General features: G+C 43.6%; 1 pseudogene; it reads left to right on the forward strand.

Annotated features, from left to right (window-relative positions):
- Positions 1–10,301: 10,301 nt before the first annotated feature.
- LOC125536213 (phytosulfokine receptor 1 pseudogene) lies at positions 10,302–10,752 on the forward strand (annotated as a pseudogene).
- Positions 10,753–15,641: the final 4,889 nt, after the last annotated feature.

Consider the following 15,641-nt stretch of genomic DNA (forward strand, 5'->3'; position numbering starts at 1 on the left):
GGGGGGCAAATGTAAAAACACCCTGGCGCCTCGTATTCATGCGACGCGCGGCCCTTATTGGGCGCAGAAGCCAAGAGGTCCAACATTTATGGGGCCGGACACTGCTTAACAAACGTTCGAAATTTGGAGAAGAACCCGACTTGCAATGTCGAGGACAATATTGCGCGCCGGACTCAACGTCATTGAAGCCTGGTTCGGGGGCTACTGAGGGAGTCCTGGATTAGGGGGTATCCGGACAGCTGGACTATATCCTTTGGCCGGACTGTTGGACTATGAAGATACAAGATTGAAGACTTCGTCCCATGTCCGTATGGGACTCTACTTGGCGCGGAAGGCAACCTAGGCAATACGGATATGTATATCTCCTCCTTTGTAACCGACCTTGTGTAACCCTAGCCCCCTCCGGTGTCTATATAAACCGGAGGGTTTTAGTCCGTAGGACAACATACAATCATACCATAGGCTAGCTTCTAGGGTTTAGCCTCTCCGATCTCGTGGTAGATCAACTCTTGTACTACTCATATTATCAAGAATAATCAAACAGGACGTAGGGTTTTACCTCCATCAAGAGGGCCCGAACCTGGGTAAAACATCGTGTCCCCTGCCTCCTGTTACCATCAGCCTTAGACTCACAGTTCGGGACCCCCTACCCAAGATCCGCCGGTTTTGACACAGACATCAACCATCACCATCGTTAGACTGCTGTCATGACCATAACAGAAGCATGTTGGCATCCTATCAATTTAGATACGTAGGGAAATTATGAAGGGCAGGAAGACACATGGGCTTTGACTGACACAAGGAAAGAATCAAATCGAGAAAATAATAACAGATGAATCTCTAAGGAGGCTTATAGGAATCCTACAAGGACGGAGGACCGAATGATGGACGCGGCGTTGAAACAATCAAATCGAGAAAAGAACAACAGATGAATCGACCCGAGGAGATGGCGCGAGGCAAGGCAGCGCGAGGCTTCTGGCCAAAACGACGCGGCGGCGGGGGATCCACGGGTATGGGGAGCTCTAGCGGCGTGGTTCCTTGGTGGGGTTCATCAGATCTGGTTGGTGGGGACCCGGATCGAGGCAAAGGCGGCAGTGGCAGTGGCGGTTGGTAGCAGAGCAGATCGGGCTGCGCCCATGGCCGGTGTCGTCCTCCTCGGGCCAGCGGCGCTGTCTCCTCTGGAAAGGAAAGAAGAGAGAAAGGAAAGTAGGAGACGGGAGGGCAGATAAAGGGGCAACGGTGGACCCGGTGACGACGGAGGCTACTTACATGGCGGACTCAATTTTTGCACGATGCTCTAGCCGGACAAGCCAAGAGTTTAAGTGTGCATGTACGAAAATATATATCTTCCACGTCTATGCTATACATGTAAATCACCAAACATATGTACTAATACTTCGTCTATGTATGTCGTAAAGCTCGTAAATAAACGAAGTCACAACTTATGTTGATTGATTAATATCAAATATCATATATGGAAAATCAATATCAAATATGCCGCACTCATTTGAAAGCTAAAATATCTATGCGGTTGTCATGGCACATCGAAGTATGACGATATTTAGATGAATCGAATAATTAGGTCCACTATAGAAACAATTTAAATAGGCGAACATTCAAAAAATATGACAACTCTATCTTATAAATTCTAAAAAAGATCGGAAAAATTAGTATTCATGAGAAATCAACATTTTCAATAATATTTTATGAAACTAGCAGCTAATTTATAACAAAACTTTATTTTATTTATAGAATTCAGAACAGTAAGTTAGAGGAAAATAGCATCGATTTTCATACAAATTTAGTATGTTGCTAAAAATGTACATACATAAAATAAGGGTAATAGAATTATATACAATTTTTAACCAAATGTTAGAAATTACTCCCGCCATCCGGGTTTATTAGGTGCTCTCTTATTTTGGTTCACAGTTTGACCCTAAATTCAACTTACAATTCATAAATTATATGTCACAAAAATTATACGATGAGAAAACTATTTCGAATACAGATGCAATAATATAACTTTTGTAACAAATTCTTTATATTTTGTTAGTTTTATAGAGGGTCAAAATTTAACCCAAAATACGATGGGCCCAATAAACCCGGACGGAGGTAGTAGCACAACACTAAAACCGATTATGTGTATTTTCTCTCTTTTCTTGGGAAAGAATAGGGAAGGTGTGTGATGTTCTTTTTCTCCGGTTGCAACGCACGGGCCATGTGCTAGTATATATATATATACATATGGGATATTCTGTTTCATGTAACAGAATATTATTCTGTTACTCTACCTGAACTGACGGTTTCAGGCGGTTGTACTGATAATTCTAATATCGTCGAACTGATCATCTGACTCCTCATCTGATAGAGGCAAAGGTGTCCCGATGTTTCGATGAGATGGTGGCTATCGTTTATGTGGGAGTCGACCTTGACGATCCGACTACGAACATGTGAGGCGTCGCGCCTTAGCAATCGCTAAACCAACTTCCGAGGGGCTATTGACCACGCCGGAGCACAATCAACCTGACCACGAGGGTCTGTTTCTTGCGAGCAAACGAAGAACAAGCAAGAAACTAAGATTGCAATCTGGATATTGCGAATATGAGATGAAAGCTTTATTGATCAAGGTGGGGTTCTGTGACGTCTTGGTCTGGTCATTGGACACAAACGAAGTACGCAAAGTTGCAGCTATGGCAAACTTTTAATCTAAACAAAACCCAAAGTCTAAACGATGCCCTAAGGGCTGTATATATGGAGGAGAGAGGGGGAATTTAGTGGCCCTTGGTGGAGGGGTCCGAAACCAACCCTAACTCTTGTTTCCCCACACATACGGACTCTAAAAACAGCCTATACTTAAGTACTTCGAAAATACATGGGCCTGGCCCAATAATAAGGTGACGCAGCACCTAGAATAGCCTCTGGACGAAATTTATGAAGTGGCATCTTGTATATTTCGTCCCATGCTTCATGGACTCATTATGGTGGCTTCAGAGTCCTGGAATCATCACTTGTAACTCCGTTCTTGTTCCCCTTGCGCATGCCATCATCTCCATGCTTGAACTTGCTCCAAGGTTCATCTTTCTTGTCCAAGCTAGGCCCTTCATTTGTAAGCAAAACAAATGTATCCAATTTAGGCAGCATCATATTCTCATGAACATTAGAATCGTTACCAAGAAAGGAAAGTACCTGATAATTCAATTGGCGTGCGCGAGCTCTAGTAATTGGTCCAGTATGTATAGCAGCAGGGGCTGTGGGTGTAACAATGGTATTGATGTCCTCATCATCCTCCCCTTCTTGAAATGAAGTCGTCCGCGACGAAAGTTCATCGTCCTCACCCAAATAAGGCTTCAAATCTGCAATGTTAAAAGTGGGACTAACCCCAAAATCTGCAGGAAGCTCAAATTTATATGCATTATCATTTATTTTCTCTAACACCTTAAAAGGACCATCAGCACGTGGCATTAGATTTAATTTGCGCAAATTAGGAAATCTATCCTTACGCAAATGTAACCAAACAAGATCTCCAGGTGCAAACACAACAAGTTTTCTACCCTTATCTCCAGCAATTTTATATTTAGCATTCATACGCTCAATGTTTTCCTTAGTTAACTCATGCATTTTTAAAATCAATTCAGCACGTTCTTTAGCATCAAAATTAACCTTCTCCGAAGATGGAAGAGGCAACAAACCAATAGGTGCACGAGGTAGGAAACCATACACAATTTCAAAAGGGCACATCTTAGTAGTAGAATGCAATGAACGATTATAAGCAAATTCAATATGAGGCAAGCATTCTTCCCACATTTTCTTGTTATTCTTCAAAACAGCCCTAAGCATAGTAGATAATGTTCTATTGACTACCTCAGTTTGTCCATCAGTTTGGGGGTGACAAGTAGTACTAAAAAGCAGTTTAGTCCCCAACTTAGCCCATAAACATCTCCAAAAGTGGCTAAGAAATTTAGTATCACGATCTGAAACAATAGTATTTGGCACACCATGCAAGCGAATAATTTCACGAAAGAACAAATCAGCAACATTAACAGCATCATCGCTTTTGTGACATGGTATAAAGTGTGCCATTTTTGAGAACCTATCCATGACAACAAATATGCTATCCCTCCCCTTCTTTGTTCGAGGTAAACCTAAAACAAAGTCCATAGATATATCCTCCCAAGGAACACTAGGTACATGCAAAGGCATATATAAACCATCAGGATTGAGTCGTGACTTAGCTTTTTGACATGTAATGCAGCGAGCAACAAAATGCTCAATATACCGTCTCATCTTTGGCCAAAAGAAATGTGTAGCAAGTATATCCTCCATCTTCTTGACGCCAAAGTGTCCAATTAATCCTCCTCCATGCGCCTCCTGCAACAACAAAAGATGAACGGAGCTAGCTGGAATGCATAGCTTGTTAGCACGAAACACAAATCCATCGTTAAGAACGAACTTGTTCCAAGTTCTCCCTTCCTTACAATTCTGCAATACATCTTTAAATTCAGCATCATGAACATATTGATCTTTTATGGTCTCCAAACCAAATATTTTAAAGTCAAGTTGTGAAAGCATAGTATAACGATGAGACAATGCATCAGCAATAACATTTTCTTTACCCTTCTTGTGTTTAATGACATAAGGGAAAATCTCAATGAATTCAACCCATTTAGCATGTCTACGGTTCAGTTTTGCTTGACTTTTAGTGTGTTTCAAAGATTCATGATCAGAATGTATAACAAATTCCTTGGGCCATAAATAATGTTGCCATGTTTCTAAGGTCTGAACAAGAGCATATAATTCTTTATCATAAGTAGAATAGTTCAGACTAGGCCCACTCAATTTTTCAGAAAAGTATGCAATAGGTTTGCCATCTTGTAATAACACACCTCCTAATCCAATTCCACTAGCATCACATTCAAGCTCAAAAGTCTTATTAAAATCAGGAAGTTGGAGTAAAGGAGCATGTGTCAACTTATCTTTCAATACCGTGAAGGCTTCTTCCTGTGCGGTACCCCAAACAAAAGGCACATCCTTCTTTGTAAGCTCGTTGAGAGGTGCAGCAATGATGCTGAACTCTCTCACAAAACGCCTATAGAAACCAGCGAGGCCAAGGAAACTCCTCACTTGTGTGACCATTTTGGGCTGCAGCCAACTCTCAATAGCTTCAATCTTGGCTTTATCAACTTCAATTCCCTGTGGAGTAACAACATAGCCAAGAAAAGATACTCGGTCGGTGCAAAAGGTGCACTTTCCAAGGTTACCAAACAAACGTGCATCACGTAGAGCAATAAAAATAGCACGTAAATGTTCCAAATGTTCCTCCAAAGATTTGCTATAAATCAATATGTCATCAAAGTAAACTACCACAAATCATCCAATGAAAGCACGTAAAACTTTGTTCATTAATCTCATGAAAGTACTAGGTGCATTAGTTAACCCAAAAGGCATAACTAACCACTCATATAATCCAAACTTAGTTTTAAATGTTGTTTTCCATTCATCTCCCAATTTCATACGAATTTGATGGTATCCACTACGCAAATCAACTTTGGAGAATATTGTAGAGCCACTCAATTCATCAAGCATATCATCTAGTCGAGGAATAGGATGACGATAACGAATAGTAATATTATTAATGCCTCTACAATCAACGCACATACGCGACGTACCATCCTTTTTCGGCACTAAAATGATAGGAACAGCACAAGGACTAAGGGGTTCGCGTATATAACCTTTGTCGAGCAGTTCTTGTACTTGACGCATAATCTCCTTCGTCTCCTCTGGATTGGTACGGTATGGTGCACGGTTGGGTAATGATGCACCGGGAATTAAGTCAATTTGATGCTCAATCCCTCGAATAGGTGGTAATCCCGGTGGCACGTCTTCTGGAAAGACGTCAGCGAACTCCTGCAAAATGTTAGTGACAGCAGGAGGCAAAGAGGAAGGCACGTCCTCGAAAGAAAATAATGCATCTTTGCACACAAAAGCATAGCAAACAGATTTGCTGAAATCTAGCTCATCAATATCAGATTTTGTGGCAAGTAAACATGCACTTTTCAATTTAATTTCAGAAGCAACACTAGATGGTTTATTATTAGGTTTCATTTGTTGCTCAAATTCTTTTGCCACAATCTGATTTTCACTCTTATTTTTCTCCTGTTTTGCTTTATTAGCTCTATTAATATCATCTTTCAAAATGGATTCAGGAGTCATAGGAAGCAAAGTAATATTTTTACCTTTATGAACAAGAGTATACTGATTGTTTCTACCATGGTGTACAGAATTTTTATCAAATTTTCATGGTCTACCAAGTAATAAGGAACATGCTTGCATAGGTACCACATCACAATCAACATAATCAGCATATGTAGAGATACTAAAATGCACACGAACAGTACGTGTTACCTTAACCTTGTCGCTGTTGTTGAACCATTGGATGTAGTAAGGATGTGGATGTGGTCTTGTGGTGAGAGATAGCTTCTCCACCATCTCCATGCTAGCCAAGTTATTGCAGCTCCCTCCATCTATGATGACGCGAACAGAACGTTCCTTCACAACTCCCTTTGTATGGAACAAATTATGCCTCTGATTTTGCTCAGCTTGTGTAACCTGCACACTCAAAACACGTTGAGCAACTAAACATTCATACCTGTCAGCATCTTCAGCATCCATGTATTGCGTCTCATGATCAGAATCCTCTCATCCGTGTTCTTCATGTGTAATAAGAGCCAAAGTCTCCTCATCATAGTCACTAGCGAACTCATACCCACCATCCTCAGTAACAATCATCACACGCTGAGATTGGCATTCTCTCGCAAAATGTCCTCTTCCCTTACAACGACGACAAATAATATCACTTGTGTGCCCTGTTGATGCCATGGAAGAAGAAGAGCTCTTCGCGGGTCCGGCAGGTGTGCTCTTGGCAGATAGTGGTTGTTGTGCCTGCTTTCTTGTATCACGGCTGGAGGTGGCACCTGATGGAGGTGCTGGTGGAGTGGAAGTAGAGGATGCACGTGGTGTCCATGATGAAGATCGACCTGCAGAAAAGTTAGTGCGCGCCAATCCCTGTCGATCTTGCACTTCACGTTCAGCTTTACAAACAAGATGGAATAAACGAGTGATATTAGTATACTCCTTATACTCTAGAATGGTCTGAATCTCTCTATTTAATCCACCCATAAAACATGCAAGCATAGCTTCATTCTCCTCAACAATACCACATCGAATCATGCCAGTTTGTAATTCCTGATAATATTCTTCTACAGAATTTTTTCCTTGTCTTAAGCGCTGCAATTTTTGAAGTATTTCACGTTGATAATATGGTGGAACCCAACGAGTACGCATAGCAGTTTTCAAAGCAGCCCAAGTAGCTGGAATAGGATATAATCTACAATGTTTAGACCACCAAACACATGCAAAGCTAGTGAAAGCACAAACAGCAGCAGGAACACGTCTCTCCTCAGGATATTGTAAACATGTAAATCGTTGTTCAGTTTCTAACTCCCAAGTAAGATATATATCAGGAACATATCTACCCTCAAATGGTGGAATATTCAATTTAGTTTAGGAAGATGGTCATGTACCTCAGGTGGTGGTGCAGCCCTACCGTTGCGATGATATGCATGAGGACGACCTGGTGGTGGTGGTGCTGGTGGTTGCACGTAGTTCTGATTTTGATCAACCTCATCCTTGTAATGGTCCTCCACCCCTGCAGTAGCAGCAGGAGCGACAAAAGCACCAACAGTAGGTATAGCAGCACTAGAAGTTTGACCAGGCTCAATGGGAACGCATTGTGCTCGTCCCACTTGATTTGGAAGACGATGTTGTTGTGGTTGTAGAGGTGCGACAAGTGCAGCGGGCGGTGGAAGACGCGCGAGCAATTTATTAAACTTGTTATCGAGCTTTGTTTCGAACGCCTTCTCAATGCCATCTATCTTCTCCATGGCCTCTTCAAATCTGTTTAGCACATCTTCCACCTGTCCACTCATCATTTGCTGGAACTTATCATGCAACTCTTTGTTCGTCATGTTCTCCCAGTCGGTCTCGTTGGCTTGTGATCTTGCCATGGTTAGCAGCAATAGAAACACACAAGAATATGATCCTACAGACTACTAGTAAGTGGTGGACAGTCACAAATCCATCAAGCAAATCTCAAATTCTTACCAGTTCTTACCAAGCAGCAAGCGGTGATCAGCAACCGTTGTAGTCAAAACTCTCAAAGCTTGGATAGAGCAATTACCAGGGAGATCAAACGCACGACGTAGATGTATGTGGAGCTGGGAAGGCTTATAATATGGTAGCAAAAGGGGTCAGCAATAATCAATTCATATATGCAAAGTTGAATAAACGCTCAACGACGGTACTGTGCTGGTCCTAGGCTAGACCGTACTAGAGACGCGAGCCTAGAACACTAACAAAATCACGGCGCTGCACGTAAACAAGGGAGGAGCACACTCTGAAAAAAATCTTTTTTCCTCTTTTTTTTGCTCCGCAACAAATTTTTTTCGAAAAAGTCTACAAATGTCCTAAAAATTGCCTAGCCAGAATTTTCCAGACTTTTTTTGAGTTTGGAACTATTTTTCATCTGCGGATGGCTCGAAAGTTGGGGAGTCCTACTCTGTCACGACTCGGAGTATCGCGTGATCTGGAAATCGAAAATAAAGCAACAAGTACTGGACCCGGACTAGGACAGGTGGCGGAGATGAATTTGGTGGAATCTCGGATTGGTGGCGGCGATGAATCTGGTGGAAATCGGACTGGTGGTGGATATATGTTGCAGGTGAACTCGGAGCGTGATGGCGGCGGATATGTGGTGGTGTATATGGACTCGGATTGGTGGTGAATATGTGGTGGTGAATATGGCAGCGACGATGAAGTTGGTGTGGTGGTGGTATATGGCAGCGGCGACGTGATAACCTGCGAACAGAACTCAAAACTCTAAAAGACTAGACGCTAAGACCAGCAACTTGACACGACGATGCAACCGCAAATTCAACAAAGCAAATACAGAAAAGATTATGCAAGGGCTCAGATTGGTTCAGATAGGATAAACTAACCCTATTTTTTTGGCTTTTTTGTGGACTATAGGTATGAAGAACAGACTCGATTTAAACTACAAAAAACTGTAAAATCTCACCGAGCAACCTGGAAATCTGATACCACTTCATAGAGGCAAAGGTGTCCCGATGTTTCGATGAGAAGGTGGTTATCGTTTCTGTGGGAGTCGACCTTGGTGATCCGACTACGAACGTGCGAGACGCTGCGCCTTAGCAATCGCTAAACCAACTTCCGAGGGGTTATTGACCACGCCGGAGCACGATCAACCTGACCACGAGGGTCTGTTTCCTGCGAGCAAACGAAGAACAAGCAAGAAACTAAGATTGCAATCTGGATATTGCGAATATGAGATGAAAGCTTTATTGATCAAGGTGGGGTTCTGTGACGTCTTGGTCTGGTCATTGGACACAAACAAAGTACGCGAAGTTGCAGCTATGGCGAACTTTTAATCTAAACAAAACCCAAAGTCTAAACGATGCCCTAAGTGCTGTATATATGGAGGAGAGAGAGGGAGTTTCGTGGCCCTTGGTGGAGGGGTCCGAAACCAACCCTAACTCTTGTTTCCCCACACATACGGACTCTAAAAACAGCCTATACTTAAGTACTTCGAAAATACATGGGCCTGGCCCAATAATAAGGTGACGCAGCACCTAGCCTCTGGATGAAATTTATGAAGTGGCATCTTGTATATTTTGTCCCATGCTTCATGCACTCATTATGGTGGCTTCAGAGTCCTGAAATCATCACTTGTAACTCCGTTCTTGTTCCCCTTGCGCATGCCATCATCTCCATGCTTGAACTTGCTCCAAGGTTCATCTTTCTTGTCCAAACTAGGCCCTTCATTTGTAAGCAAAACAAATGTATCCAATTTAGGCAGCATCATATTCTCATGAACATTAGAATCGTTACCAAGAAACGAAAGTACCTGATAATTCAATTGGCGTGTGTGAGCTCTAGTAATTGGTCCACTATGTATAGCAGCAGGGGCTGTGGGTGTAACAATGGTATTGATGTCCTCATCATCATCTCATCAAACTAACGTTCGCCTCCTCATCTACCCGTACATGGAGAACGACAGCCTGGACCACTGGCTCCACGAGCACGCGGACGCCAGCGACTCCCTGCCCTAGCCGACGCAGCTGCGGATTGTGCGGGGCGCGGCGAGCGGGCGGGCGCACCGGCACGGCGGCGACGCGTGGATGATGCACCGAGACGTGAAGTCGAGCGACATCCTGCTGGACACGGTGATGGAGGCGCGGCTCGGGGACTTCGGGAGGGCGCGCGGGAGCGATGACATGCAGGTGACGACGGACCTGGTGGGCACGCTGGTACATCCCGCTAGAGTACGGGCACTCGTCGACGGTGACGTACTGGGGCGACGTGTACTGCATGGGGGTGGTGCTGGTGGAGCTGGTGACGGGGCGCCGTCCCGTGGACATGGCGGTGCGGCTCAGCGCGCGGGACGTGACGGCGTGGGCTGTGAGGCTGCGGTGGGAGGGGCGGGGCCACAAGGCCGTGGACGCCGCTGTGTCGGGGCGGCACTGGGAGGAGGCGGTGAGGGTGCTGGAGCTGGCGTGCGCCTGCGTTAGTGAGGACCCCAAGGCAAGGCCCACGGTGCAACAGCTCATCGAGCGGCTTGATGCCATCGCCGCAGTCGCCGCGGCCCCGTAGATTCGCTCTGCCACGGTAGATAACTGAAGCTTGTGTTGATGACTGAATCGATACTACAATAGCTAGCTGTGACAGTAATATCTCATGTACATTTTGACAAGAGTTGATTCGCGTATAAAGATTGAATGGATGATGATTAACTCAGCGGGATTGCTAAGTTTTTCACCGTGCGGATTCAAAAAGTGCATGGCCGTTTAACTATTTTTTAGATTAATCTTTTTTCAATACCCTTTTTTTATCCTTCGAACTATTTCACCTAAAGAGTTTGAACTTTTCTGTAGTCAGACCTTTGGACTGATTGATGACTTTTTTTGTTGTTTGCCTTTACATTTTTTATCGTACAATTTGTCAATGTCATCGTCTCCGAGCTTGAGTGGCTTATACCCATTGAACTGATTGAATTTGTGATGTTGAACTTTTTTTTGTTTTTTACCTTCACATATTTTTCATACAATTTTTCGGTGTCATCGTCTTCGAGATTGAATGGCTTATATCCGTTGAACTGACTGAATTGTTATGTTGAATTTTTTTCTCAATTTTATTATGATTAAGGTGTAGTTTTGAATACGGTAAGAATGCATCATTTTTTGGGACTCCCGAAATGAACGGCGGACTTCTCCAACCAGGTTTTTTGAATTGTGTCGGATGAGCACTTAAACTTATAGAAGCGAAACTTTTGGGGTTTTAATGATAATTTTGTTTTCTCATCCGAACTGATGGTGACATCATCACCCGAACTTGCATAGTTTTATGTAGGCGAATTTACTGAATTTCGTTTGTAATAAATATTTTATGTTTTTTCTCTTCAAATTTTATTTAAATTCCCTAGAATGAACTAACTATGTTTTTTTAAACTTATATGCTAGTAATACATGACCTTTCCATATACGAACTCACTATTTTTAATTGTGTTTGATGAGCACTTGAACTTATATAAGTGGCTTTTTTTAGATTATTATTTTTCCTATTTTTTCGCTTCAAATTTTCTTTTGTCTTCATTTTAGAACTTGTGGTCGCGCACGAGATCACTACAGCATTAGCATGTCCATGTTGTTGAACTAAAGATTTTTTTTTGTCATTGCACTGTTGCAATATAAGAACAAGAACAAGTATCAATATAAATTGATACTTTTTTGTAGGTTTTTGGGAATGATAATTTTTGTCTTGTAAATATATAAAAGTTTTAAATACGTGTACTGCACCATTTACAAATGTTTGTACTGCACATGTCCATAATAATTAACACAACCACCATGTGGGCTAGGAAGAGCAGGGCACTTGAATCAGAATTGACACTGAAGAAACTCGCTACAAATCATTACTTATTTAGGCGATATATCTAAACTTACGGAATTTTAAAGCTTGAAAACTTGAACTAACGATGTTTCTTGACACACACCAACTTTTCTGTGTCTTTTTCATGGAATGACATTAGAATATACATGGAACTAATACTAAGTTTAATACAAACATTCTCTATTCATGAACTGACATTTTTTCTTCTTGTGGACTGAAGAAAAGAGAACAAAAATATACATAGAACACACGCTAGAATACACATTGAAGAAAAAAGAATTTCTTCTCCATGAACTGATGATAGAATACACAATATCAAGTATTCTGTCGTTAGGTTTTTTCATGGAAGGCAGTACAAGAATGAGCAGGAAAAAAAGAATCATCCACACGCAAGTACAGCAGCAGTACAAGTTCAGTATCATCTCTCGCACACAAACCTCCTCACCTGCTTCATGTGCGCTTCTCCCTTATTGTTGTGTGCACCTGTGTTGAGTGTACAACAGCAATACTTTTCATGAACGTCGACGAGGCGTGCAGTTGTAATGCCGAGATGAAGATCCTTGACCCCATTGCCTCCCCTGCGGCCGCTGAGCGCAAGCCTTGGCGTGGCAGCCGCGGGTGGTGCGCGGGAGGGAGGGAGGCAGCGGCTGGTGGCGCGGGGCGGGGCATGGAGGACGGTGTGGCACAAGGAGTGGGTTGCGTACCATGCCCGGGGAGGCTGGTGGTCGGGGTGGCGGTGCAGTGGGGGTCGGGGCGGCGGCGCAGTGGGGGGGCTGCTAGTCAGCACAAATTATGTACATCAACAACATTCGCACCACAAGAAAATGAAGCAGTAAATATACCATATATTTGTACATACAAGCATACGGAAAATTATAGAATCAACATAGCATACCCTGATATGTAGTTGCACTGACGCTCTGGGAATTTTAGAACTGAAGAAGCACAGACGGGCTGCACAAATAAATAAGATATAAACGTTTACTATCCAAGAGCAGCCGTGCCACATATTCAGAATTTCCTCGCACCATTTGTCATACACAAAAGTCATGTATGGCTATCAGGCACAACTTCTATATATAGAAGGACCAGTAAGGGTCTCGGGAACCAACTAGGAGTACATGATTTCAATCAACTCGATGCTCATCAGTACTAGAATTATTGGATAGGAAGTTTAGATTTCTAGCAGCACACGCACCAAACTTGGAGATTTTTCTTGAACTTATTTAGGTGACTGAAGACAAGCAATGAAACAGATATAATAACAAAACATTCATTCTCATACAGCTAGGGAGATGTAAACAAACTGTTTTACTACATTGCAATGTTGACTCAGTGGTGCACTAGTTACAGTTATACATAAACTCCTTACCTTTTTCAGTGAAATTGTCGAAGGGCTCATTTATTTTTCGTTCGAATTTACCACGTTTCTCAATTTGAACTTTTAGAATTTTGGTCAATGAACTTCAAACATATAACTATTCATTTTTTATCCATTTGAACTCCTATATGAACTCAATTATTTTTAGACATACGAACAAACATCCCCCTATTTCTCGACTTTGAACTCCTGTATGTTTTTTCTTTTAGTTTACGGTCTCTCATGTCTGAATTGATGTACAACATCATCATATGCTAAATTTGCTAGTCCAACATCATAATCTGGTGTCCCATCGAAATCTCACTCCTATCTTGAGGAAGTAGAACTCTGCAATTTTTCGTCGTCGACTGAAGATCTCATCAGTATAAAGGAACTGAAATTCTCTAACTTTTTTGTCAATTCAAATGTAGAGGGGCATTACCATCAGAGGATCTGCAGTAGCCAGTCACAACACTTTGACTCAACCTCCATCACCAGTTGCTCCCTTGCACCCGGATGACTGTCCTTAACCTGGCATACAACATTATTAGAACTTGCAGGTTCTCCACACTAGCACTGGGATTTTTCTTTTCCTACCTTTTAACTAAATCAAACTTCCGGACTCGCTCTATGACAATGACTGAACTTGCACATGTCAGCCATGGCATCAAGCAGCAACTAGAAGTAAACAATTTTTATAGCACTAAAAAAGCTCACAACATCACATCAATAAGCACAATGGGTGGATATCACAGTGATGCCAAAGAAGGCACATCTATCCACTAGCAGGGTTAATAGTCATCCACCTCAAGTTGGAACTCTTGAATAAAATGAACAACAAAGCATAGTTGTGGGCTAAATAAAATGAACAACTGTCATCCCCGTCTCCTTGTCTGAGCTTTAGTTTAGAACATAGTTCTTGAACTTACTAATTAGTATAACATGTTCTCACGCCGGCGCACAATGTGTACGGAGGAGCTCTATTCTTTCTGTGTGAATATTTAAGAGGAAAATCAACCTTGAATTGTAGGAGAGAAGAGAAGTCTGTGGCCGCGGGGATGCCCCTTCGGTACCGACATCCAGCAGGGGAGCCTCGCATGGTAGTAACACACATTGGTCTTTTTTTGTGATTATTCATGAACTGATGATAAAATCCATAGTGAACTGTGACACCTGGTGTATGTTTCTTTTTAGTACAGGGCATGATTGGAACTAGTACTAAGTAAGCAGTGTAGGGATTAGCAGAGCAGTGTATGTTAATCTCAATGCTCTTTGAACTTTTCATGTTGTTTACCTCTGCATGTTTCAATAAATCCAGAAAACGTATGTGCCAAAGGAGAGTCGTTGAATGGCCACGAGTGTTGACGGTGAACGGCCAGTGGTGCCAGTGGTGAACGCCCTGTGCGCCACGCTGACGGCCGGAGACGAAGGCCTGCCGGAGGCCAGGGGACTGCCAGCTCAGGGACAGGAGGCCCGGCTGTTCGAAGGACGATGCGCGACAGTTTGAGTTAGCGCCGGAGGAGAACCTGGTGGAGCACCTCGAAGGCGGTGCTGCGCCTCCACCACGATGGTGTGCAGCGACGACGAAGTGGGGACAAGCAGTAGCGCTACTGGTGGTAGATGGGGCGCTCGGTGACGCGCCGAGGGAGGGGGGCGGTGGTGCGCTGGGAGAGTGGGACGGCATCGGCGCGTAGGGTTAGAGGGGGCCGGCGGCGGCGCGCGGGGGGGGGGGGGGAGGGGCCTGTGGCGGCAGGCTAAAGGGAAGGCCGGGTGGCGGCGCGCTTGGGGAGAAGGCCGGCTGGCGGCACGCTGGGGAGAAGACCGGCCGACGCGTGCTTGGAGAGGAGGTCAAATGGCGGCGCGATTGAGGCGAGGCCGACCGGAGGCGCGCTGGGAGAAGGCCGTCGCTAGGGAGGGAGGCGGCCGGAGCTGGGGAAGGAGGTCGTCAGAGTTGCGGGGGACGGCGCCCGACGGTGGAAGGTGGAGGTGAATCAGGAGGCTGTGGGGTGGCGAGTGGATAAGAGTTTTCTTTTTCTCCTTGGATAGGACGGGCACATACCGGTTCGGGTTGGTGTTTTTGTTTCTGATGGAGGGCGCTATATATAGGGACGAGAGTAACAGAATATTATTCTGTTACTGGTAACAGAATAGCTCTGTCTTATATAGATAGTAGCACTATTCTGATCCTAGGATCAGAATAGTTATTCTGATCACACCGGCTCTATATAGGGTCTGATCGCATGTTTCTGAATCTGGAAAC

This window comes from Triticum urartu, chromosome 2A, assembly GCF_056163025.1.
Source record: "Triticum urartu cultivar PI428250 chromosome 2A, HENAU_Tu73, whole genome shotgun sequence".
Classification (NCBI taxonomy): domain Eukaryota; kingdom Viridiplantae; phylum Streptophyta; class Magnoliopsida; order Poales; family Poaceae; genus Triticum; species Triticum urartu.